Here is a 22,732-nt window from a genome sequence, read left to right as displayed (position 1 = left end):
AAAACAAAACAGGGTGAGTTATGCAATGACAGACAAACTCATACTGTGGTCCTCTCTGGCTAAATGGGGGTGAGGACAGCAGAAGGGAAAGGTGCAGGAAGACAGGGAAGGTGGATGCTGGAGAAATGGAAGAAAGGATTGAAGAGAAGAGAATAAAGGCAGTGGGGAAGAAAGGCTATTTTCCAGAGGCAAAGGCCTGGAGCTGGCATCTCTGAGCAGTGGCCTCTAGAGCTGCCGCCGGAATTCCAGAGGAAAAATAACAGCCCGTCACTCTCGGTGACTGGCATGCCACTTTATGGGGCCTGAAAGCAAAAACGTGGCAACACTGACAGAAACAGGTGTCTGTAAACAGTGAGACAGAGCAGTCCTCAGCCTGATCCTCCTGAAGCACATCCCCACCTAATATATTATTGACAAGGCTGACTTTTATCAAGACCTTCTGGCCTCCTGTGTAATAAATGTGTATCTCCCACTCTTTATCACCCATTACCTTATTAAAATAATCATCTTAATTTCATTGTTAAAGTGATTAATAGGGCAAGTGTTAAAGGAAATTAATCCTCAAAAGGAAGAATAACTATAGCCAAAAACTAACTCCTCTGAATTGGTCTGGTGGTAAAGTTCAGGATTTTGTAGTTAATGAGCCTTAGAGAGTTAAATATAGAAGAGTGCAGGAGAGTCTGGTGAGAGATGGAGAACAGAGAACGGGCAGAAGCTGAGGTTGGAGGAAAGCATGGTTCACACCTCCGTGTCCACTCACTACGAGCTGAGAGGAGGCTGTACCTCCTGGCCTCTCGCACCTGCAGTGCTCATGGTGGTGCCTGCCCCTTGTGCAGTCCCCAGGGATTCAGAGCCCAGCCCAGCCCAGGGCTCAGTATGAACCAGTGGCAAGGAGATGTAGGGGCTGAGGGGAGTCCTAGACTGAGGCTGAGCTACTTGAAATAGAGTCAGAAACAGCCAGCAACAGGCTGCTGCCATATTCCCCCCCCTTCTGAGTTGGGTGAGAGAAGATCAGCATCCCATTCCTTTCCTCCTCTGTCCCACCTGCTCTCTCCACCCTGGGGTCCCTGCAGTCTTTAGCTCTCCTGTTCCACTGACCAGGCAGCTGGATCTCCAGGGAAGAACTGAGAGCAGATGCCTAGGGGGCTGGAGAGGGGGAATTATGGTTCCCTTTGACAATTCCTTCACTTGTGCATTCAATCACTCATCTCATGTTTATTAAGCTGCTGTGATATAGCACTTCTACTTTAAAAGCTGGGCATAGAAAGAAAGGCTTGGCCCTTTAACTCAAAGTTTCCAGTCTGTTGGAGACAAAAGACATATGCAAACAGATAATTACCAGACATGCATTGCTTGTTTAATGCTCCCTTAGAGATGTGTGTGTGTGTGTGTGAGTGTATATAGTAGCATTCCAATACTCAGCTGTTAAATATATAGATCTTTTATATTCTGAAAGAGTTCTCATAGGCTCTTAACCAATGAAAACTTCTCAAGAACTTTCTGTGGGTCTTGGCTGATCAGTACACCGCAAACACCCTCAGCTAATGACCTGCAGCGTGTGCTGGTGTACTTGGTTTTGATGTTCTCCCAGCCTGTTACTGCGTGTCCCTGTCAACAGCAGTGATACTGACTGGCTAACCAAAGGGGTACGAGATGGCAGTGGTTCTGCTGCAGTGAAACCAGAACATACAGGCAGGATGTTACAAATTGAGTTCTCCTGTCATTCAAGGTATGTTCCAGGAAGTGGGGGAGGAAGCACAGAGTAAAAAGCAGGCAGTTAGGGAGCATAAAGACCTTTGACATTAATAATGACATCATAAATGTCACTGCAGCCTGGTCGGGGGAGGAGCAGTGGCCAACGATCGTATGCAAGCATTTGCCAGAAGCTTTGGTCCAAGACAGGGGACATGAGGAGAATGGAAGAGCACTGTGTCCCTGGATACCCCCTCCACAGAGACAATGCCAGGGGGGCACTTGCAATGCTGTCGAGCAGTCCGAGGCAACAAGGTTGGGCCCTGGCTACAGTCTGCTTTGCATGTCTGATGCAGGCAGAGAGAAGCCTCTGCAAGTCTGGGAGTTCAATGTCCACTCATCTCTGACATCCTTAGGCTTCTGTGTAACTAATCCCATAGATTACTAACATACAAAATCACCATTGTGATATCAATAATATAGAGCACTCTACTAAGGTTTGTCTTTATTTAAACATTCTCTTTGAAATATGGGTACAGAAGTAATGAAACATGAGGATCAAAGTGGGAAAAAAATCTGTGTTTGATATGTTGAAATTCTATCAATATCAGTTCAAAATTAAATCTATATTCATCACCGAAAGACTGAAATGGCATAAAAATTCATGATCATTTTGAAAGTTGTTCGTTTTTATATGCAAATACACTATTCAGAGCCTTTAAAGGGTTAAATGAAAAGGAACTAGAAAGTGTCTTGGCTCAGTAACTTTGGGAAGAATTTTTTATCCTTTTTGAACATAGAAATATTTGTAAAAATTTAAATAGTAATTTAAACTGAAAACAGAGATTAGATGATATCATAATTCCTATCTTTTGAAGAATTGTTTGGAGTATTAGCATTCATAACACTAAACAAAATAACCATTAGGGTCTGTATTTACTGCTTCATTTGTAAATGCCATTTAGATCATGAGTGTTTCCTATTTGCAAATTCTTCATATTTGAGAGGTTGAATTAAGAGTAATATGTCAATCTCAGGATTCTGTGAAGAGAAAAACCTCAAAAATCATGTGCAACATCCATGATAAACTGTCTTATGTCAAGGCATAATAAAAAATATGTATATGAAAGAAAAAAACCCAAAGCACAACCCAAATATCCTGGTCTGCTGATCTCTGTTGGAAATGAGCATCCATCCACCAGAGTTCAGGGCCTGTAACAGGATCATAGGGCTGATTGTTCTCAACTCTAACACCAAACTTCTGAAAATTTAACCACTAACATTTTTAATTAAGCAATTGTAATAATAATCATTTGGCATAATATTTCATATTTATTCCTGAATTCTGGAAGGTCATTTTATGATGATTGATTTTAGCATCGGTGTTTGGCCAAGATATGAATGTAGCTAGTGTTCACCTATTTGGTGTGATAGATGCTCTACTAGACGTGGTGATAACATGACTGAAGTCATGCCTGAGTGTCTATAAAAATTAGGGAAGGCTACACACAGAAGCCAAAACAGAGACTGGAAGGATGAATTCCAAGTTTGCCCAGAGAATGAGAACGAGATAAGATAGGGTATTCTAGGAAGAGGGAACAGTTAAAACATGTCTTGAATGTCCTTTGAATGCCAGGGGCCACTTTGGTGTTTTCTACATGTGTTATTTCCTTAACCAATAGGATGAAGCAGGTAGTCTTTGATCTTTTTTGCAAGGAGCAGAGGCTCAGAGAGGGGAAGTAACTGCTCTCTGTAACCTGGAGAGTGGCTCCAGAAGAAACTCCCAGCCTCATAAGACTTCTCTGGAAAATTGCCCATATCCCTGTGTCCCCAGCTCTCTCACTGCTTCAGGTAGGGTGAGGGCTTGCCCTGGGCCTGCCCTGATTCTTTCCAGGCGGTGCCCATGGCCTTATGCCTCATCAGTGACCTTATTCCTATCCCTGGCCTTATTTCTTACCTGTTGCCTTATTTCTAATGTCACACAACACCCATTCTCCCCAATGATGCCATTTTCATATTCCAGACAGGCCTGGGCAGAGGTGTCTCGGGCACCAACCAGAGCCCTCGGTTTCCTTTGTGGCCCAGCAGGTCATCCTGTAGGGCCCTCTTCTAATGGCCTGATTCTCTTCAGACACTTTTCTTTCTTCTTTGGTTTCCCTTTCTTCTCTTTCATCTCTTCTGGGGAAGGCCCGCTGCCTGGCATGGCTATTGTGCTTGGAAATGAGCCTCCTGGGCTGGTGAATAAATTGCATTTTATTCCTCCCTGTCACTTCTGGCTGGGGAAGCACTGGGAGATGAAAGCTGAGACGTCAAAAGCGCTTCTTTTGACCCAGGGAGGCATTTCTCATTTCCGAGCCCTCGGGCTGCACTGAGCCCCCACATCGGTGGCACTGGCAGGAGCTGAGCCTCGTCCAAACCCAGGGGTCTTCTGGGCCTCCTGGGCTGAGCATCTGGATGTCACTGTCTTCACTAAATCAGCAGAGGGGGCAGGGCTCACTTCTCAGCAAAGCAGAAGCATCACTGATGGAGGTGGCTCCTCAAAGGGACAAGCAGGTCCCCTATGTGGAGTGACTGAAAGTTGGATTTGTACTGTCATATCAAACCGCATGCAGAGACGCTCTCCTGTGGGCCAGGTCCCACTTCTCTCCTCCCCTGCGTTACCCAACACTTATCACTGGGCTCCTTGTTGAGCAATCTCTCTTGTTAAGACTCATAATATATCTCTTCATTCTCAGGTGAGCATGGACAGAGGTGGGAGATGGGAGAAATCAGTCACTGATCTAAGCACAGAAACTGGGCTCTGAAGGACAAGCAGGTCTCCACTGTCCCTGCAGGAGGAGTGACAAGTCGATGGAGGGTCTGAGACAATGGAGGGACTCCAAGGAGAAAGTTGGTCTCTAAAATAGGGAATGTTCAAACAAAACTGCCAATCCCAATCTGGCAAAGCCACCAGAATCCCTCCTTCAGGTCGTCTTCCACCCCATCCAGGAACAGCCTGTGCATGAGGAAATCCTTGATAACTGCACTTCTGAGTATTTCCAGAACATATTAGAGCATTGACTGCAGAGGAAGCCAGGATGTACAGAGGTACGCAGTTTGAGGTCAGAAAATTCAAGGATCAAATTCTGGCTTTGCCACTCACAGGCTGAAGGTGGGCAGTCTGGAGGCTCTATCCCAGTCCCTAGGGCCATAAAACAGAGAGAATGGCCTCTACCCCACATGCTGAGAAGGCTGAATGGAATCATCTGTGTAGAGGGTCCACCCCAATAGCTACCACTTGCTGATGGCCAACAAATGGTTATTTTTACTGCTCGCTGGCTATACACACTGAAGAAGGATGTCACCCAATTGAAAGGGCACAGATTTTGGAAACTGAGCGACTGAGCTCAAATTCCACTTCTGTCTCTTGGTAACTGTATGATTCTGGGCAAGTTTCTTACTGCAAGCATAACCACCAGTTCCGACAGCTACCATTCACAAGGGGCTTATTATGTGCCCAGGGCTCTGGCTATGGTGCTGTCTTCTTATTTCTTACAAAGGGCCAAGTCACCCACTAAAACACTTGCCCCTAGAAGCAGCAATGAGATTTGAAATCAGGTTCATGAACTTAGTCCACACTTGTGACCAGTATATCTCCTCACCAGACTGTTTCACCTAACCATCTGAGCCCCTGTCCCTGCTGTGTAAAATAGGGGTGATAACACCCACCTCCTGGATTTAGGAAGAGAGTGATAGAAGGTAATCCATGTATGACTCCCCCAAAACAGGAATCTTCTTACTATCATTGGGCTCAGGAGGCAACATGTAGTATGAATTCCAAGTTGTGGTCACAGTTTCTGGGGGTGGGAAGAGAGTAAGAGTCATCTGATTCCAGCCTCCTTCAATTCTCATTGCCACAAGTGAAGACCACCAACTGGCTGATTTCTGAGACCTACAAGGACAGAGTGCTCCCGATAATGATCAACATGTCCAACCGGGACTTGAAGATTATACTAGGAAAATTTATGGAGTTGAACATCGTGTCAAGTCCCATGGCTCCAGTTTTTGTATTCCTTTGCACAGTTCATCGTGGTTGGGGAAAGCCCACATTGCATCTACAGAGATCCTATGGGTCCTCTTCCACTTAAAGACGTGTTCCCTGCCTGTCCTCATGACCCAATGACTGTGGGGCTAATGTCTCCTGGGACATCCCCTCAGCTCCCCTCTCTCCTCAAGGGTCTTCTCTGGGCTGGGACCATTGTTTCTGTTTTGCATATGGGAAAGAGGCCCCTCGGGGAGGAGGGGCCTTTTATCGATGGAACAGAAGGTTGAGGACAGGAGAGGCATGAAGGGTCCTTTCCTCAACACTGGTCCTGACTTTCCCTTTGCTCTCCCTGGGAAAGACTGGACATGTGTCCACCCTCAGTCCCCTGAAGTTCAGAGGCCTCTGCAGAAGCTGTGTGGAACCTGAGAGCCATCATACGTCACTTTACGTGATAAATTCACAGAGATGGAAAGAAAAAGTACCCTGAATACTGATGGCTGTGCAGCTGTGAGAAGGAAAGTTTCCAGAATTGCAATGAGCAGCCTTGTGCTGAAGTTTTATGTCATTTGCTTTCAATTCCATTTACAGTTATTTCTTGTTTTTATATCATGTTTTATTGAAATCCATTTTTTACTTTAATGCTTTAGGCTCAGTCATGGATCTTTTCTTTCCCCCCTATCTTTTGCCTCTTGAGCACGTGAAGGTTCACATTATGCAAACAGCACAGAGAGGGGTTTTGAAGTATCATGGGTTTTTGTTCCTTTCTGTATTTCTCAGATTGAGTATTTTTTTGGAAGCAGGCTGGGAACACGGCCATGCAATCCGGGTGTAGTTCAGAACCTGCAGGCAGGCTGGCTTGCCCGGAGTGGGGCCTGCCCCCTCTTGCTTTTGTAACTGGAACTCAGTCCAGTACCACGCTCCAGTTCCATCCTCATGACCAGATGACTGGCTGACCGAAGGAGAGAGTACCCTACTTTGGACTGCAGGTGCTTTAGGGAGAAAGAGGGAAGAAACAAAAGTATGGTCTTGGAGGCTCTGAGGCAAACCAGAGCATGTCTGGAAATTAAACTGAACAAGGGATTGGGGTCTGTTCCATTCCTGCTGCCCCCACGTCCGGGCACATCATGGCCTCTCACTGGAGAGGCTGCAGTGCCTCCTACCAGGCTGCCTGCCTCCATCGGCTCTTCCAGCAGAGAAGAACAACCCTGAATGCCACCTCATAGAGCATCTCCCAGCTCTAAGCCTCTGGGTCTCCACCACACCTGACATCCTCAGTGGCATCCATCTCAGGACCTGCTAACGGTTGCCAGGCCAGTCAGGACAGGCTCTTCGCTGCTCTTGCCCCTGCCAGGTTCGCTTCCAGCTCCACTCAGATGACCAGTTGTTCTACCATGGGGAAGGGCTTTCCATGTGAGTCTGCCCATCCAGGAAGCTTGTCTGGCCCACCCTGGCTGCTGGTGCTCTTTCTAAACTGTGGCTAGCCATTCACTTTGTCCAGTGTCTCGTGGTGATATTAACTTTGACCTGAGTGTCTTGTCTCTTGAAGTTTGCATAGGAGGGCTGTAAATCAATCAGGACTATGAATCCATTTTATGTAATTTGGCCTGCATAATCTGAGGCAACCCAGTCTCTCTGAGCCTCACTTTCCTCATCCAAAACCTGGAGATCATACCAGTACCTAACTCAGAAGGGCATTATGAAAACTAAGTGAGTTATTATATGTAGAGTACTTAGAACAGTGTTTAACACATAGTACATAATATGTAAGTGTAAGTTTTTATTATGATTATTTCCAAATAACAGAAATAAACTCAAGGCAGCTTAGCTTTTTAAAGGGTAAATTAGTATTTTAAGGAAGGTTATACAAATCTCTGTAGAACCCAAGGGCAGAGATGTATCTGGGCCTCAGGTGGGTGCTGATGCCAGATGGGAGATGGTTATGCCTCGTTATTCTGTGAGTTCATCTTTCTCTGTTTCTCGGTCCTCCAGCAGGAAACATGGCCACTTGCAGTTCCCAAGTCACCTGTCCAGTCACACAGAGAAAGCGAGCTCTCCTTACTAATTTGTAGGGAGAGCCTCTGATAGGCTCAGTTTGGATCAGGGCTCAATCTTTATCCAGTCAGCTCTGTCCAAGAGAGTGTGACCGGGCCATGTCACCATGTCTCATAAAATGGGTGCAGGGCTTGCAGTGAAGTGTGTGTGTGCACATGCAGGCTAGTCATGAACCCATCAGCCTCTTCAAACTGTATCTTCCACAGTGCAGGGGGCTCTTTATACCTCCCGGCCTCAGTTTACTGTAGCACAGAGTGCCTCACACATAGCTGGCGCTGAGTACAGATTAACTCAAGTCTAAATGTAGACTCAAAGTACAAGGATTATAGCTCACTGTGTTTGCTCATCAAACTTTGGAATGAGTTAGACAGATTTGCAGAGCTCCCTTGGGCTTGAAATGACTCTCATTGCTGCTGCTTCTTGCCCGCCCCCATCTCCTGCCATGTGCCAAGATACTGGTCAGTGGGAACAGCATCCATGAGGAAAAAGTGCAAGCAGGACTTTGCAGAAATGTGCAGTTACCAACACTCTCTTTGTGTTGAGAGCCAGCAGAGGCTCGTACCACCCACTCAGCTGGGCTTGACCTCCCTTTTCTCACAATGAATGGTCTATCAGGCCACAGGCACTGGAAACTTTCCTTGAGGCACTGACTGGGTGAGCGTCAGCCTGGGGGGTCTGAGCAACATGCTGACAGAGGTGATGGAAGGCTGCCTGAGCTTAGGTCACTCATAGAAGTGAAATCAGACTCTAGGCAAGAGTGAGGATGGGTCACTTAGGAGAGTATCTCCTTCGTCCTTGACCCCAAACCTCTCAACTGTTCATACCCAGCTCATCCTCATCAACAGAGAAAATGCACAACAGCTGCCTGCTCCAGTCCTGCTTAGCCTCACCCTGTAGGGCAGTGGTTCCCAAACTTGTCACCCCGTAGGGCAGTGGTTCCCAAACTTGACTGCATATTAGAATCATGTGGGGAGCTTTTAAAGATACTGATTCCCAGGCAGTGCTCTGGAACAATGAAACCAGATTCTCTGGGAGGGGGACCGGGCATGCTTCAATATTTTTAAACCTCCCAGGTGGTTCCAAAATGCAGGCAAGTTTGCAAACCACTATACTACAAGCTCATTTCTTCACATGGTTCTAATACTCAGGTAACTCGAAAACCTGTATCACCAGCCTACACACCTTCTCTCTGTGCCAAGCTTCTTGTTGCTTCAATGTGTTCTCTCTTGCACAACTAATTTACAAGTTCTGAACTTCTGTTTTTTGCCCTGGCATCATCTCCAGCTCTTGAATCCCTTGTCTTCAAACCTTGGTTAATTCACTCACCCCCCTTCTCAGCACCATCATGGCATCCAGACATTTCATTTCCACTGCATTAAATGTGCTTCTGTTGCTTTACAAAAAATATCATTTATTATAAGCTTCTTGAAGGTAGGAGGGACCATGTGTCCTATTTTTGTTTTTATATCTTCCTAGAGTACCTGGTAAAATGTCAACTTCCAGTAAATGTGGTTGCCCCAAGACAGAGGAGACAGCTGGCCAAGGGTGGTTTAGGCAGAGCAAGTAGGGGCCTCTGAAGGTTGGAGAATCTCTTCCCAAACTTTCAGTCTATGAGGGTGATATACCAGTCATGGTAAAGAAAGGTCCCATACTCTTCTGTTTAACAAGAGCCTCTTTGCTATATCCAAGGGTGGGAAGTATTAAAAGAAATCCAGGGAGGTCTCCTGGGAAGGTTTGTGGATGCTAGTTACCAAGGGAGGTGCTTAATAGCAGTAGCTACCGATCACTGAGTCCTCAACTACTTTGTGTCTGGCGCTCTACATACAACTGTTCACAATAATATTATTTTAATGTTTCTGAGCCTCAAAAAGGCTATTTGTAATAAGCTATTTACAATAAGCTATTGTAAAAAGGCCCAAGGTAAATAACAGAGCCCTAAAGGACTATGTACTTCCCAGTGAGTCAGGTATGTTCCAAAAAAGACTTAGGTATAGAGAGGAGAAGGAGACAGGTGTCTATCTCACTCCCAACCAACCTTCTTCCTCATATTTGAGGACAGTGGCCTAGGCAATGGTTTGCCCATTACTCCGGGGTCATGTGTATCACTATCCTTTTTTTTTTTAATGTTTTTTTTTTTTTATTTATTTTTGAGAGAGAGAGAGAGATAGAGAGCATGAGCAGGGGAGGGGCAGAGAGACAGAGGGAGACACAGAATCTGAAGCAGGCTCTGAGCTGTCAGCATGGCCTGAAAACTCACAAACTGTGAGATCATGACCTGAACTGGTCGGACCTTAACTGACTGAGCCACCCAGTCACCCCATCACTATCCTTTTAATGCCACATTCTTAAGGAGCTTTGAGGAAAGAGAAGTCAAAGATAAAATCTATCTTTATGTGCATATAATGATCATCAATCATTTTCTGATGAGGACTAACTGGTTGCAAGTAACAGAAACCTTGTTTCCTTAAGGAAACAAGGGAAATGTTAGACTGAGGGGTTGCTTCTGGCAGCCAGAGAAGGGAATATAGCTGGGTCCCAGGAAGGGGCTGGGTGCTACTGGCACTCTCTTCCACCTCTGTTTCTCTCTGCTTGCCCCCCTAAGTCTCATCTTGGACCTGCAGACCTGCTTCTTATGCTCCCCGTAAATACTGTACATCATGGTTGCCCTAACCCTGGGCATTTATGTTTGCATGCTATGGTCCTGGCCCCCTGGGAAGTTTAATTTCTCTCTTGACCCCATTTCTAGCTTTGTCGAGAAGAGCGTGCCCCTGCCCATATTAGGTCACATGCCTCTGGATGGGATCCTATCTCATCGGGTTGGTCAGTGGTGTTCTGGAGTGAAATGTGCCCATGTCTCTGGATAAGAATAAAATAATCCAAGAAAGGAGAAAGGAGAGCTGACAGTGATCAATAAATAGTTAGCATAGCAAAAACTACACTTTATCGATGCAGACACTAAGTCAGGGGTTTTATATTTTTCTCCAATTCTCACAACAGTCATCCAAGGTTAGGTATTGTTATTCCCATTTTCCACAGGAGGAAACTGAGGAGATTAGAGATTAGCAAACCCTGGAACACTGATTCTGGTGAATTCAAGCCCTTTTGGAATCTTTTTCTTCTGGAGACAGAGTTGGGCTTTATGTCAGGTATGTTTATTCTTCAGTATTTGCTCCTACTGGCGAGGGATGTGTATGTGTGTGTGCATGTGTGCGCGCGCGTGTGTGCATGTTTCTGTGTATCTGTATGCACTTACTTTTTCCACGGTTGTGTGCATCCTGAGATTCTGAGAATGCTCATTTCTCAGCAGGGAGAGAATGTTCAGCTGGAGCCTGCCAGCCTGAGTCAGCCTGGAGCCAGAGGCCTGGCAGGAGTGGACAAAGATGGTCTTTATCCACCAGGAATGCAGTGACCTCACTATGGCTTTCCTCTGCTGGCTTGGGTTTGTGTTAAGCAGAGGGAGGGAGATTTGGGTTGGGGCTCAGTGCTGCCTGTTCATGTACCCTCCAATCCCCTTTCCTTCCCTCATCAACCACTGTGGATAGAAGCCAGGAGCTCTGGTTTCATTGCTATTAGGCTAAAATGGAGACCGGGCTGGAGCTGAGGTTGTGGCAGACAGTGGAGCAGGGACCCTGGAGTAGAAAGATCAAGGATCAAAGACCAAGGATCAAGGGTTCAGGAATGAGGAGGCCTGGTTTCCACCTGTGGTTTTTTTTTGTTTTTTTTTTTTTGATGGCTGTGATATTCTATTCAGATCATGCTACCACTTGAGATTTCAGTTTCCCTCATCAGGGACATGAAGGGCCAGATGATCTTTAGTGAGGCAGCCGGGTAAGTCAACCATCTGATCTGTGATCAGCTCTTGCCCTTTCTCCTTGTCCTTCAAGGGAAAGCATGGCTAGGCCTGGAAAGAGTAAAGCAGGTGGGAACCATAGTCTTCAGGCATGTGAAGGGCACAGGTATGAAGAATGACATCCTGAGTATGGCTTTAGACTGGAGATGGAGGGGTTTAGGTAGGCTGTAGGTGAGATCAAATTTTTTTGACAAGGAGAACTGGGAAGTCACAGACAGCCTATGTTGCTAATGTTCATCTTTGGATCTTAGCTTCCTCAGCTGTAAAAAGAAACTGCCCAACTAGATGGTTTCCAAGGATTCTCTTGGCTCTGACATGCTACAGATGACTCAAGGAGTCAGAGGACTCCCAAGCTTTAGAAATTCTCCCCCTGATTTTGCTCTATGTTTGTTTTGAACACACCTGTTTTCTAGCCCATAATGGCCCAATTGTTATGGCAAGGGAAAGAATACTTGTGTTTTGTGTGGGGGGTGATGGGGGTAGAGTGTGGGGGGCAGAGAGAGAGAGAGAGAGGCAGGGAGGGAGAGCGAATGGATAGATGGTGGGAGGAAGACATGAGAATGAGTTCTCAGGGCCTCCAGGAATCTGTCATGCTTTCATTGGCTCTCATAAACCAAAGCCATCAACCCTTCCACACACAACACAAGTCTGGGTAATAAACTAGAAATGATGGTCTCAATTGTTTAAATCCTTCATATTTCAGGCCAAAATCACCCCATTTGACCCCGGTTGTTTGACACAGATGACGGCTTAGGGACCTGGCAGCCGGTTCCTGCTGAATCTCCTTGCTGGCTGGGGACACCCAGCCTCAGGGGTTCATGCTGATAATGACCCCTCCCCCTGGTGGTGTCATGGCCCTGCCAGTGCCTCCTCATCTTAATCCTTCTTTGTGCAGCTAATTTAAAAAGTGTCAGAGCTTTCGACACAGAACCAATGGTAAATTGCATTTGTCACAAATGACAGGGCAGATCTGTAAGGGGTGGCCTCTTCTCATGGGAGTAGTTACTATTTGGACACTACCCTGCAAATGGACTAAAACCCTGACTTATTTCACTGGGGATACCTTTTCTTCATACTTGGTAAAAGGTACTTTTATTAGGACACTCAAAGGGAATAGTTAAGAAGAATTGAACTCTTACATTTGAATAGAAACTGTGCACAGACACAGAGCTTCAACAGAGCCAATTACAGAGAATATTCAGATACAATGGCCCCATAGGGCTGGTGTTAATGGCTCTAAGGATGGGGGTGTGGGGAGAAGAAGAGGTAGGGACTATCCCTGACCTGTCCTGATCTCTTCCCCTTCCCCTGATTCTGAGTCTGTTGCCCCATCATGTTCTCTGTACCTCAGTCTAGCATCCACCAGAAAGGCCTCTTTTGGGCATTAGGATGATGGCAGAGCATGGGGATTTCCCAGAGTCTGTCTGCAGCTGCTCAGTATTGAATACATAGAAGATAACTGCTCTGGCCAAATAGAATCCATCAATCATATCACTTTCCTCTTTCACCTTCAATTTCCATCCCTAATTGTTAGTACACAGACCTCCACACCGCAGGCTCCTAGAACAGACAGCTCCGAAATTAAAGGCCTCTGAAAAACCTTTTTGCTTACAATGTCCTCTTTGGTGGTGGGGGGGCTTTCAGGGTCTCCCTAAGGGTTGGTTTGGGCTCTGTCCACCTTCTGAGTTTAATGACGTACGTCAAAGATGTCCCATGGTATTCAAAAGCCCCTTCCTCCATGTTTTCTCTCTCTCCCCTTAAATCAGTTCTATTGTCTCCCCCCACCATCCCATCTGCCCCACCCCCATCTGCAGTGGTTGAATTAAAAAGCTGCCCCTTATAGCAAATTCTACTTTACCAACACTTTACTGTTTATGTGTTCTTCATTTCAATTGTGTGAAAGAATTTACCATGAAATGCTATGAGGCTCTACTTCACTTATTTATAAAACTAACTGTCGGGGCAAGACTAACTATACACAGGAAATTTAAAATTGTCTTAGGTTTGGTGAGACAGTCACATGGGTTAAGATTGCTTATTTCTGACTCTTACCAACATCCTAGACCTCCCAAATCAAACAAGTCTGGAGGGATGAGGCATCATGGCTCTGGCTAAGTTTACACAAGGCAAGGAGAGCTCTTGGCTGCTGTAATTATCCCCTCATCACCCACCTCCACTGGCCTCTGGCTTTCTCCACCAGATACTAACCACTGTGGCATCTGAAAGGACTCTCATTTCAGTTCTTTGTTACCACATAGCTGTGACCACCAGCTCCCTAGCCAGTTATGCCTCTTCCAGGAGAGCTTAACTGATCAATAATTCTGTTTGAAACCTACCAGGTCACTTCAGCAAATGGACCCTTTTCTCCTCATTGGTATTTCCATTTTCTTCTTGTTTTGCTATGGATGAGAATGTCGCATGGATGAAGGATGCCAGTGTGGGTTTGGAGAATGTTAACCTGACAATGGGTCAGAACATGAGCGACAAGGGATAATAGTAGGAAAAACATTTGGGAAATTTTTTGAGCACAATAAACATAAAAGTTAGACAAGAAAGAAAAGAAAAAGAAAGGTGACAAGTCATGTTAGAAAAAAAAAATTATAGACAAGTATTGATTCAGCCAAGGCTAAGAAACCTCGGTGAGCAATTGACACTGTCTGGTACTTGGAAAAGAGGTTTTGTTCTGACCACTTCTGGTCTTTGATAAAAGGAGATTCTAGTCACCCTGCAATTGGGGCTTGTGCTGGTTCTCTCTGGAAATAACTCTGCTTCCTGAGGATGGATGTGGGGAATGCTTATTGAGAGATCATCTGATTGCAGGCAGGGGATGTCCTGGGAGAGGGGATGATGTTGGATAAATTAAAAGCAATTTCATGTCCAGTGGATGAAATGAAAAAATCTAGATTCTGAATCTATGATACATACTGACAATTTCCTTATCAATATGTATTATGGCAATCTCATTGTAGTGAAGTTATTTCAAGTTAGCATGTAGGTCCCCTCTTCTAGGAAGCCTTCCCTCATCTCCTCTTGTCTCATTGTTTTTAAAATCCTATTTCTGTAACTAGGGTGGCCAGATGTCCCAGTTTGCCCAGAATGTTACCAGTTTGAACATGCAGCCCTCACATAATCATTAATAGCACATTCTCCTGAGTATCTTGGTTTGGACAATAAATGGTATGGGTCAGCTTCTCATATCTAACACTCTCAACTTCTCCATATCCTAGCACTAGTTCATCTGCATAATATCTGAGTTTCCTAAATCCTTCATTAGACTTCACAGTCTTTGAGGGCAGGCTCCTTTCCTGTCTTGGTCACTGTTGGATCCTCAATATCTAGTACAGAGCCAGGCATACTGTTAATGCCCCCAAAATGTTTACTAGGTATATGGATAAATGCCCGTATTCTAATTCAGATTCCCAGGGCTTGCCTAGCTGGAAATGCTTCATGAATTGTTCTGAGCAAGACAGAAGTCACACAGAGAAGAAAGGAACTGTTCCCATCCCCACTGTTAGGTAAACTGGTTTGTAGCCATTGGCCACGTCCAGTTCCTTCTGCCATCTGGATGTGGTCTGGGTAGGCAGCCCAAGTTACTGTCCTGTGCAGTCCCTGTTGTGTCTCAGAGCCATTGTGGACTCCTGTCTGCATGGATTACTCCCTAGAAGTGATGCTGTCCTAGGAGGCAAGCAGCTGGAGAACAAGCAGGGGGGCAATGATGACAGAATCCAGCTCTGCCACTCAATGATGGCTCTGTGATCTTGGTCACAGCCCTTTACCTCTCTGTCCTTGCAAGAAAAATGTGCCTTCCAGCTATAGCCCTCTCTGATTCAGTGACTGTCCTGGGATTCACACATAAACAGGAACCATGGGCTGTGAGCCAGGATAATAATAAAATGGGCTGCTTGTCAGCATTTCCACAGAGAGGGGGAGATTGCCTCTGAGTTCTCCACCTTAGTTTCCTCTCCCAGCCTAGCCCACCCAGGGCATAGTGCTCAGACCCCTGAAACAGCCCCCAAAGCTCTGCCTGGTAGGGCTTCTTGCTCAGCAGGGCCCTTCCCACAGTCCTCCACTCTCCCCTCAGAGCCCCACTGGTTAATCCTTAGGCCTTGGCTCTCCTGCTCTGTGAAGGGCCTGGCAAATGTGGAAACATTCAGGAGTGCACGTTCCCAGGTAACCAGCTGGCCTAGAACGGAGCACCTGGGAGAAAATTCTGAACTGTGGTTGACAAAGAAGGCAAAGGGTGACTCAGAGATGTGAGGTAAAGCCGAGAATAGGGAAAGAGTGTCATGAGATCAGAAGCCAAGAGTATTCGGTACAGTCTGGGAGGCAGAAAGCAAGGCTGGTAAAGGTTGAAAAAGCAGCTTGAATGCTGTGAATCAGGGAAATACATGAGTGAGATGTTTCTATGGGGCTGTGGGCAAGCGGGAGCCCCAGCTGATGAGAAGGACTGGAACATGGCTAATAAGGCTTCCCATGGTACCACAGTTGGGGTTATTTACAATTTCACAGAAGATTCCTGGAGATGCAATACTTTCACTGAGAGTGCTAATTCTCAAATGATAGAATCTCAGATGGTGTGGCAGGCCCAGAGGGGGAGATACTTGGAGCCACTGAAACGGGATCAGAAAGCTACCTTCTCCTAAGGTGTGAGGTCCTAAGATAAAGAGGTATCCCGGGGAACTGTTGAATAAGATGGGTGAAAGACTGAACAGCTTCTCCATCCTGCAATATTACTTGAATGCTGAGGACAAGCTGGCCAGTTAGGAGGGAAATGGAAGGTCTAGATTTATAATTGTGAAAGTACCCCTAGTAGCAGAGAAGGGGACAGAGGTGCCCCCAGATTCTGGGACATGCTTTGAAGTGGTTCTTGAAGGAATCAGAGATTCTGGTGGTATCTTCCTACTTGGAGTTGATGGGCTGCTACTCAGACACCGTGAAACTGAGGGTGGAGGATGCTTCTGAAAGAGGGACCCCGCCTCTCTGCTTCTTGCACACCTTAGAAACAACACAGTCCCTGGGAACTTGCTGAGGAGCCAGGGAAGCCGGGGGTGGCTTCCTCCCTCTACCTCTCAATCCTGGAGTTTTAGAGTCTCCCTGACAGTGTGGCACCATGTTAGATAATAGCGGCACAGCTAATTTGTTAATCTGCCAGAACCGCATCCAACACCCTTTTGTTCACTGACACCACGGTAATAGGAAGGCACTAGCCCGGCCACTGTTTGCCTGCTGAAACTAAGCCACAGCGCTCCCTGCATAATTCATTTGTGCATGAAATGGAAGCTTAATAGCATAAGTAAAGCACTAAGCAGAAATTGGCAGTAAATGCCTTTTTTAAGTCTTAAAGATAGACTCTACTTCACTCATAAAGCCCAATTTGGTATTACTTAATGGCATAAAACACTTTTCTCTGAAGCCATACTTACTGGGCGATTTTAGGTGCCCCCTACTTTTCCCGGCCGCTGCCTGCTATGATGGCCCATCAGCCTGTTGCTCCTGTCTGCCTACACAGATGTCTCCTTCTATGTGGCACTGAGCCAGGCATCCTATACTCGCAGGACCCCAGTGCCTCTTCCAGGGCTCACTCCAGCACCAAAGGCTAGAGTCACCCAAGGGCCAGGACAGCCAGGCCTGGAGCTTCAAGCATGCTGGTTACAGAGACAAGGGACTGGCGGCTCTGGGTGAGCATGCAGGAGTATTAATGAACAGGGCAAGCAGGATATGAGTTGGAGGAGTTGGGCTCCTGTTCTTCCAGAACTGGGAATGGCTCTGGTGAAATCGCTTCTCAACAGGAGTCTCAGGCTGAACTGAGTCTGCTCAGAGCTTGCTAAGTGCTCATAGGAGTCAGGACTCTAGAAGAAAGGACCTCCTACTTTGTGGGTCTCTTTCTGGTTTTCTATTGCTACACAGCAAATTGCCCTAAACATACTGACTTGAAACAACCATTTTACTTAACCTGGCAATTGTATGGCTTGGGACTTCTGGAATTCCACACCTTGTGGGTATCATGTGGGGCAGGACCCATGTCTAAGATGGCTTCCTTACTCCCGTGGCTGGTGCCTCCTGACAACCTGGCCTCTGTCTCTACGTAGCGTGTTTCATCCTCCAAGACCTCTGCACATGGCTTTGGCTTTTCACTGCATGGCTTTCAAGACTGGTCCTCTTGAGGGGAGGTTCAAAAGTGATCATTCAGAGAGGCACAGCAGACAGCTGCAAAGCAACTCTGACTCAGCTGAAGCCCCTGGCATCATGTGTGTTCCATTCTATTGCTCAAGGAAGTCAGTGAGTCCAGCCAGGTCCAAGGGAGGAGGGGGTATAGACTTCACCTCTGGATGTGCACACAGAGAGGGATGAAGGCCATCTTGGAGGAAACTACCCCAGTCTCCAAGTCACTCACGTAGGACAAGGGTCCAAGTTCTACTCACTGGTTCTTGCTCACGGAACCAACACATCTCCACATGTGCTAAGATGCATACCCAAGTACATGTTGTTGAGTAGGTAAACAGTGTTTACTGTGGGTGCACACTGCACATGTTTAATGGGTGCTCAGAGAGTTAAATCTTCTTTATATATGGAGAAATATGTTTTGAAATATACTCGAGTGCTTCTGTGTCAGCGCAATGGACCAAGACCGGAGCGCCATCCTGAAAACCAAAAGACTAGATCACCCACTGATGTGGCGTCAGGCCCCAGGTGGTGATGCCCTTCCTGATGCTGAGAATCATCAGGTCCCAGGTTTCTCACTAGTTTCTGTTGCTGGTGAAGTAGAGATGGGGGGGGGGTGTGTGTGAAATTTTGAGTTGTAAGGTGGGGGATGGGAACAGGAACATGCCCCTAGTTGATGACTCTGGGTGACAACAGGCTCTCCCCTCTGGTTACCCTTTCCTAGGTCACTCTGAGATATAAAAACAAGCAAACACGCAGACATGTCAGAGATCAAGTCCTGTGAGGGTTAACCAGCTAGAGGCCTTCCCGGGTCTACACACAAGTCACAGCCCTTCTGCCAACAAAACTTTTGAACCTTTTCATGCCAGAAGAATGTTCCTTTGTTCTGACCTTGAGCTAGTTCTCAAGCTCCCTGGTAATAACTTGGCCTTGCAAGACACTATGCCTAATTACCTCTAATTTTTCATTCTTCCCCCACTCCCCGCCCTTTTCCTTAGCCATAGTTGGTGGAGAAAGGCAAATCAACCACAGTGCAATGATTGTTTGAGTCATTTCCTCAGTTCCTGATTCCTCTGCTGGACTGTAAGCTCCATGGAGGCAGTGGTTTTGTCTGTTATTTTTCGTTTTTACAAAGCAGTGCGTTAGAGAGCACAGTATCTGGCACATGGTAACACTCATTAAATTGTTTTGAATCAATGGGTGAGTGAATTTATTCAATAATATGCATTCAGCAGCTATCATATGCCAGGCACTGTGCTGGGTGCCAGGGATCTATTAATGAATAAGACAACATCCCTGCCTTCCAGGAGCTCAGATCACGCCTGTATGGGTCCATTGACATTTCTTGGCTATTTCTTCCTCAGCCCTCAGATCCACGCACTGCTCATAAACTATCTGGCCATATGGGGACCATCTCTCTGGCACAACAGCCCAGATGGTGGCTTTACCAGGCAGGATTATTTAGGGGTGATCTTCTCCCAACCTCCTCCCTTCCTAGCTCTCACTTAATTACCCAGCATGCCTCATAAATAAAGTGGGGGAGGGAGGGATTGCCTTCGCCTTGTGAGCATAAATGTTTTCTAAATGATATTGTTCCTGCAGCTTCTGAGAGCCTCATAAACATGCCTTGCCCTGGATTTATTATGCGACAATAATCCCGCTTAGCCAGCTGGTGAGATTCATAGCTCTGACCCCTTTCCCCAGTGCCCCTCTCTTCCTTGCCTCATGCAAGCGAACAGGAGGCCAAGGGGGAAAGGTTGCAGGGCCTCAGGGACTACAACTTGGGACAGCCTCCAGCAGACTGATGCTTTCAACCAGCTTCGAGTACTCCTGCCTTTCCTCCTTATGTCCACTCCCAGAGCACTTCCAACCAGCCTGCACGGCCGCCTCCCCCCCGGCGCCCTGGCAGTTCTGCAAGTTTCTCCAAGGAGTTCTGTGGCTGCAAGGCAGGCCCAGTGGGAGTGAGGGGGCCATGTACAGCCGTGCCGCTCTCCTCTGTGCGTCTGTCCCTGCAAAGCCTCTTTAAAGGAACCCAGCCCACATGTGTCCACGCTGGGACTGTTCAGAAGATCACCACAGGCATCAGCAGACAGCTCCAGAATCCTTCAAGTACTTCCTGCCCACCGGGTTTGCAGCATTTCTGCTTTCAAGACCCCCCAACCCCACACTCACTTTGGTTCTGTAATTCAGATCTTCTATCCTGGTACTGGCAGCCCAGTCTTGGCCCAGCTTTCCTAGTGGGCCTGAAAACCTCACTGTGACTTCTGTTTCCTATGATTTAGTTTCAGCAATGAAACGGTGGATAAGAGATCCTGTAAGACAGACCCAGAAGCACCCCCTTGCCCTATTGCCTCCCTGACGGAAGAGGGACCTTGGACTTTGGAGACTGATTACTATGACATTGAGGCCAAGCTGTCATCAGTCCTGGAGTGCACATCCTGTTCGCTGTGTGCGCAAATGAGTGTCAGCCAAATATATCTGAGCCATACTGCTGCAGCCTTAAGGCCTGGTTTCATACAGTGTCACATTAAAAAGAAAAACAAATCTAACTCCAAACGCTGTGAAAAAGCAGTTTAATTTTTTCCCCCTAAAGGTTCTTGAGGAGATGGTAAAGGGGAACATATATCACATCACACAGAGAAAACCATTCTAAAATCCCTGTTTACTAATCCGTCTCTACAAGGTCCTACAATATTCAAAAGCAGCAGAGCTGCAATATACAGTTACACAGGTCGTGCACTGCACAACTCTAGGGGGCACCATTCATATTTGCAGCCATAACAGATACAGATTCATTATAGCACTTTTCTGGCAGATGGTTCTAACCTGTCTTGAACAAGGGATGGCTTTTTCTGTTTTTTGGTATCCCTCTTTTCAACTCTTTCCCCTCAAATCTCCAATCTGGGTCGGCCCTCCTGCTTTACTTCCATCATTGCCCTCACTCAGTGCATCCTCTCACCCCTCAGATCTTCTCTTTGGAGTGTGGTCCATGGCCTCCCTGGGTCTGAGTTTAATATCAGCCCCTTCTGGGTCTTGACTGTCGTCTATCATCACTATTGCCCAGGAGCAGGTCTGTGGAAACAAAGTTTCCCCCTTATGAAATGACATTGCTCTCTCTCCCTCACCAGAAAGACCCCAAGGGCTGATGTTTTCAAGAAGATTTAAGAATCTAGCAGAGACACAAGAAGACACCTCACTCCTCCAAGAGGGGACCATTTGGTCCCACCTTCTGCCGTCCCTGCAGCCCAGTGTGTACAGCCAGGTGTGCCTGGCTATTCTGAAAAGACCCCATGGAAGTGTTCCCAGGACCCCCCTCATCCCTCCCAGGATCTCACATCATCTCTCTGCAGTGATTTTCTTTTCTTCCACATGAACCTGAGTCCCTCCGCAGGTGACTTAAGACACAGCCTCTGTTTCAGACCCACAGTGGGGATGAAACAGGACACTCATTTACCCTCACTGTCCTCTAGCAAGACTTTTGTGTCAGCTGCCTCTCTCCAGACAACAGTTCCCCAAGTATGGGTTGGGAGAGGAAGAAATGCCCCTACTAAAACTCCTGATCTGGAGCCACACAGAGAATGGGTGTTGATAACCACCTGCCCCTTCCCTTCTTAGGCATCATTCTTCATGGTTGATTTGTTCTCTCTCTCCCTCCCCATCCTCCCTCCTGGCTGAATCCTGACTGGAGCAGTTCCCAAAGGTTCTCGGACAGCCTGAGGAAGAGGCTGCATCGTACCTTTGATCAGCTAGTGCTTCCAGGAAGACTTGACTCCCTGTTTCCCACCATGGTTCTCTACTCTGCACATGCTGCCCTGGTTGCAGGCACCTGCTTTCCTGGCCCGCAGAGAGTGGCTATTGCCCAGACCTCTGCCCCTCCAGGCCAGCCTCTTCTCAGTACAGTTGATCTCCCCCTTGACCCTCACTCAATGCATTAATCTTTCACGGTAACAAGTTCCATAGAGAAAGCTCTCTCCACTGGAACTTCCCAGAACAATTACTACTACTCATGAAGGGAGTCAGGTACTCCCTGATCCCCCAAGGTCTCTTGGGACCTGCTGGTTGACCTCATCCCTACCCTCTTGATCAGTTGTAGGAGAGTGAACCCCAACACCACCAGAGCCTGCATCCACGTGAGGAGAGGGGGCTCCTCCCTCTACTTCTTTTCCCCATTCTCTTTTCCTCCCTTCTCCCTGTGCCTCTGTCTTCTCCCTAAACAACACATCACAATCTAACCAAATCAATCACCCTCACTCAACATCGTCCCCAGGGGACCTTTTTGGAGAACGTGGTACAATCTTCCTGTCACTTTATCATCTGCTGGAACCCAACAGTGCTGAGCTGCACTTCCTGCCAGCACAACATGACGGAACAATCTATTTGGGATGGGAGGCAGAGAGGGGAGAGGGCAAGGCAAACACAAGCCCACAGGGATGAGCTCAGCTTTCTAGTCTGCCCTTTCCATGTAACACACATGCATATGTCCTATATTCCTTTCCCCAGAGGACTCCAGAACCAGAATTTAAGGTCTAATCCCCTGAGGTTGTTGGGTGTCTCTACTCATCTGTCTTAGGTTCAAAGATGAGATCATCATGGACCACAGAGACTGGGGTGGGACAGAAGGCTGGAGGTGCAGTTAGCTCGGAGCACAGAGGTGAGAAAGTACATGCCATAACAGTGTCACATTAAAAAGAAAAACAAATCTAGCTCTGAAGTGATGTCTGTTGAGGGAACTGTATTGCTGAAACACAAGCATAGAGGGAAGAAGTGGATGGTCAGTTGGAGATGATTGTAGGGGGCTCAGAGAACTGGCTAAGAGACAGACACTTTACACTGTGGGCAGCTGAGATCCTCCAGTTTTTGGAGATGGATGAACATTCTGGTAGCAGCCAAGACTGCCTGCCCTAGGCAGGATACCCAGTGTCCAGCCCCACACCCCGTGTCAGGCTGCCATG

At 46.9% G+C, this 22,732-nt stretch overlaps 1 long non-coding RNA gene across 2 annotated transcripts; it reads left to right on the top strand.

Annotated features, from left to right (window-relative positions):
* The first annotated feature begins 1,844 nt into the window (after positions 1 to 1,844).
* LOC122231229 lies at positions 1,845 to 20,297 on the top strand. 2 transcript variants are annotated; one of them, XR_006208416.1, is made up of 3 exons: positions 1,845 to 2,007; positions 10,805 to 10,914; positions 20,063 to 20,297. It is a non-coding gene; the product is annotated as an uncharacterized LOC122231229 (long non-coding RNA). The 2 variants fall into 2 exon arrangements; XR_006208417.1 differs by lacking the exon at positions 20,063 to 20,297 and adding an exon at positions 11,073 to 11,459.
* Positions 20,298 to 22,732: the final 2,435 nt, after the last annotated feature.

This window comes from Panthera tigris, chromosome D1 (genome assembly GCF_018350195.1).
Source record: "Panthera tigris isolate Pti1 chromosome D1, P.tigris_Pti1_mat1.1, whole genome shotgun sequence".
Taxonomy (NCBI): Eukaryota; Metazoa; Chordata; class Mammalia; order Carnivora; family Felidae; genus Panthera; species Panthera tigris.
This window is presented reverse-complemented; position numbering and strand designations above follow the sequence as displayed.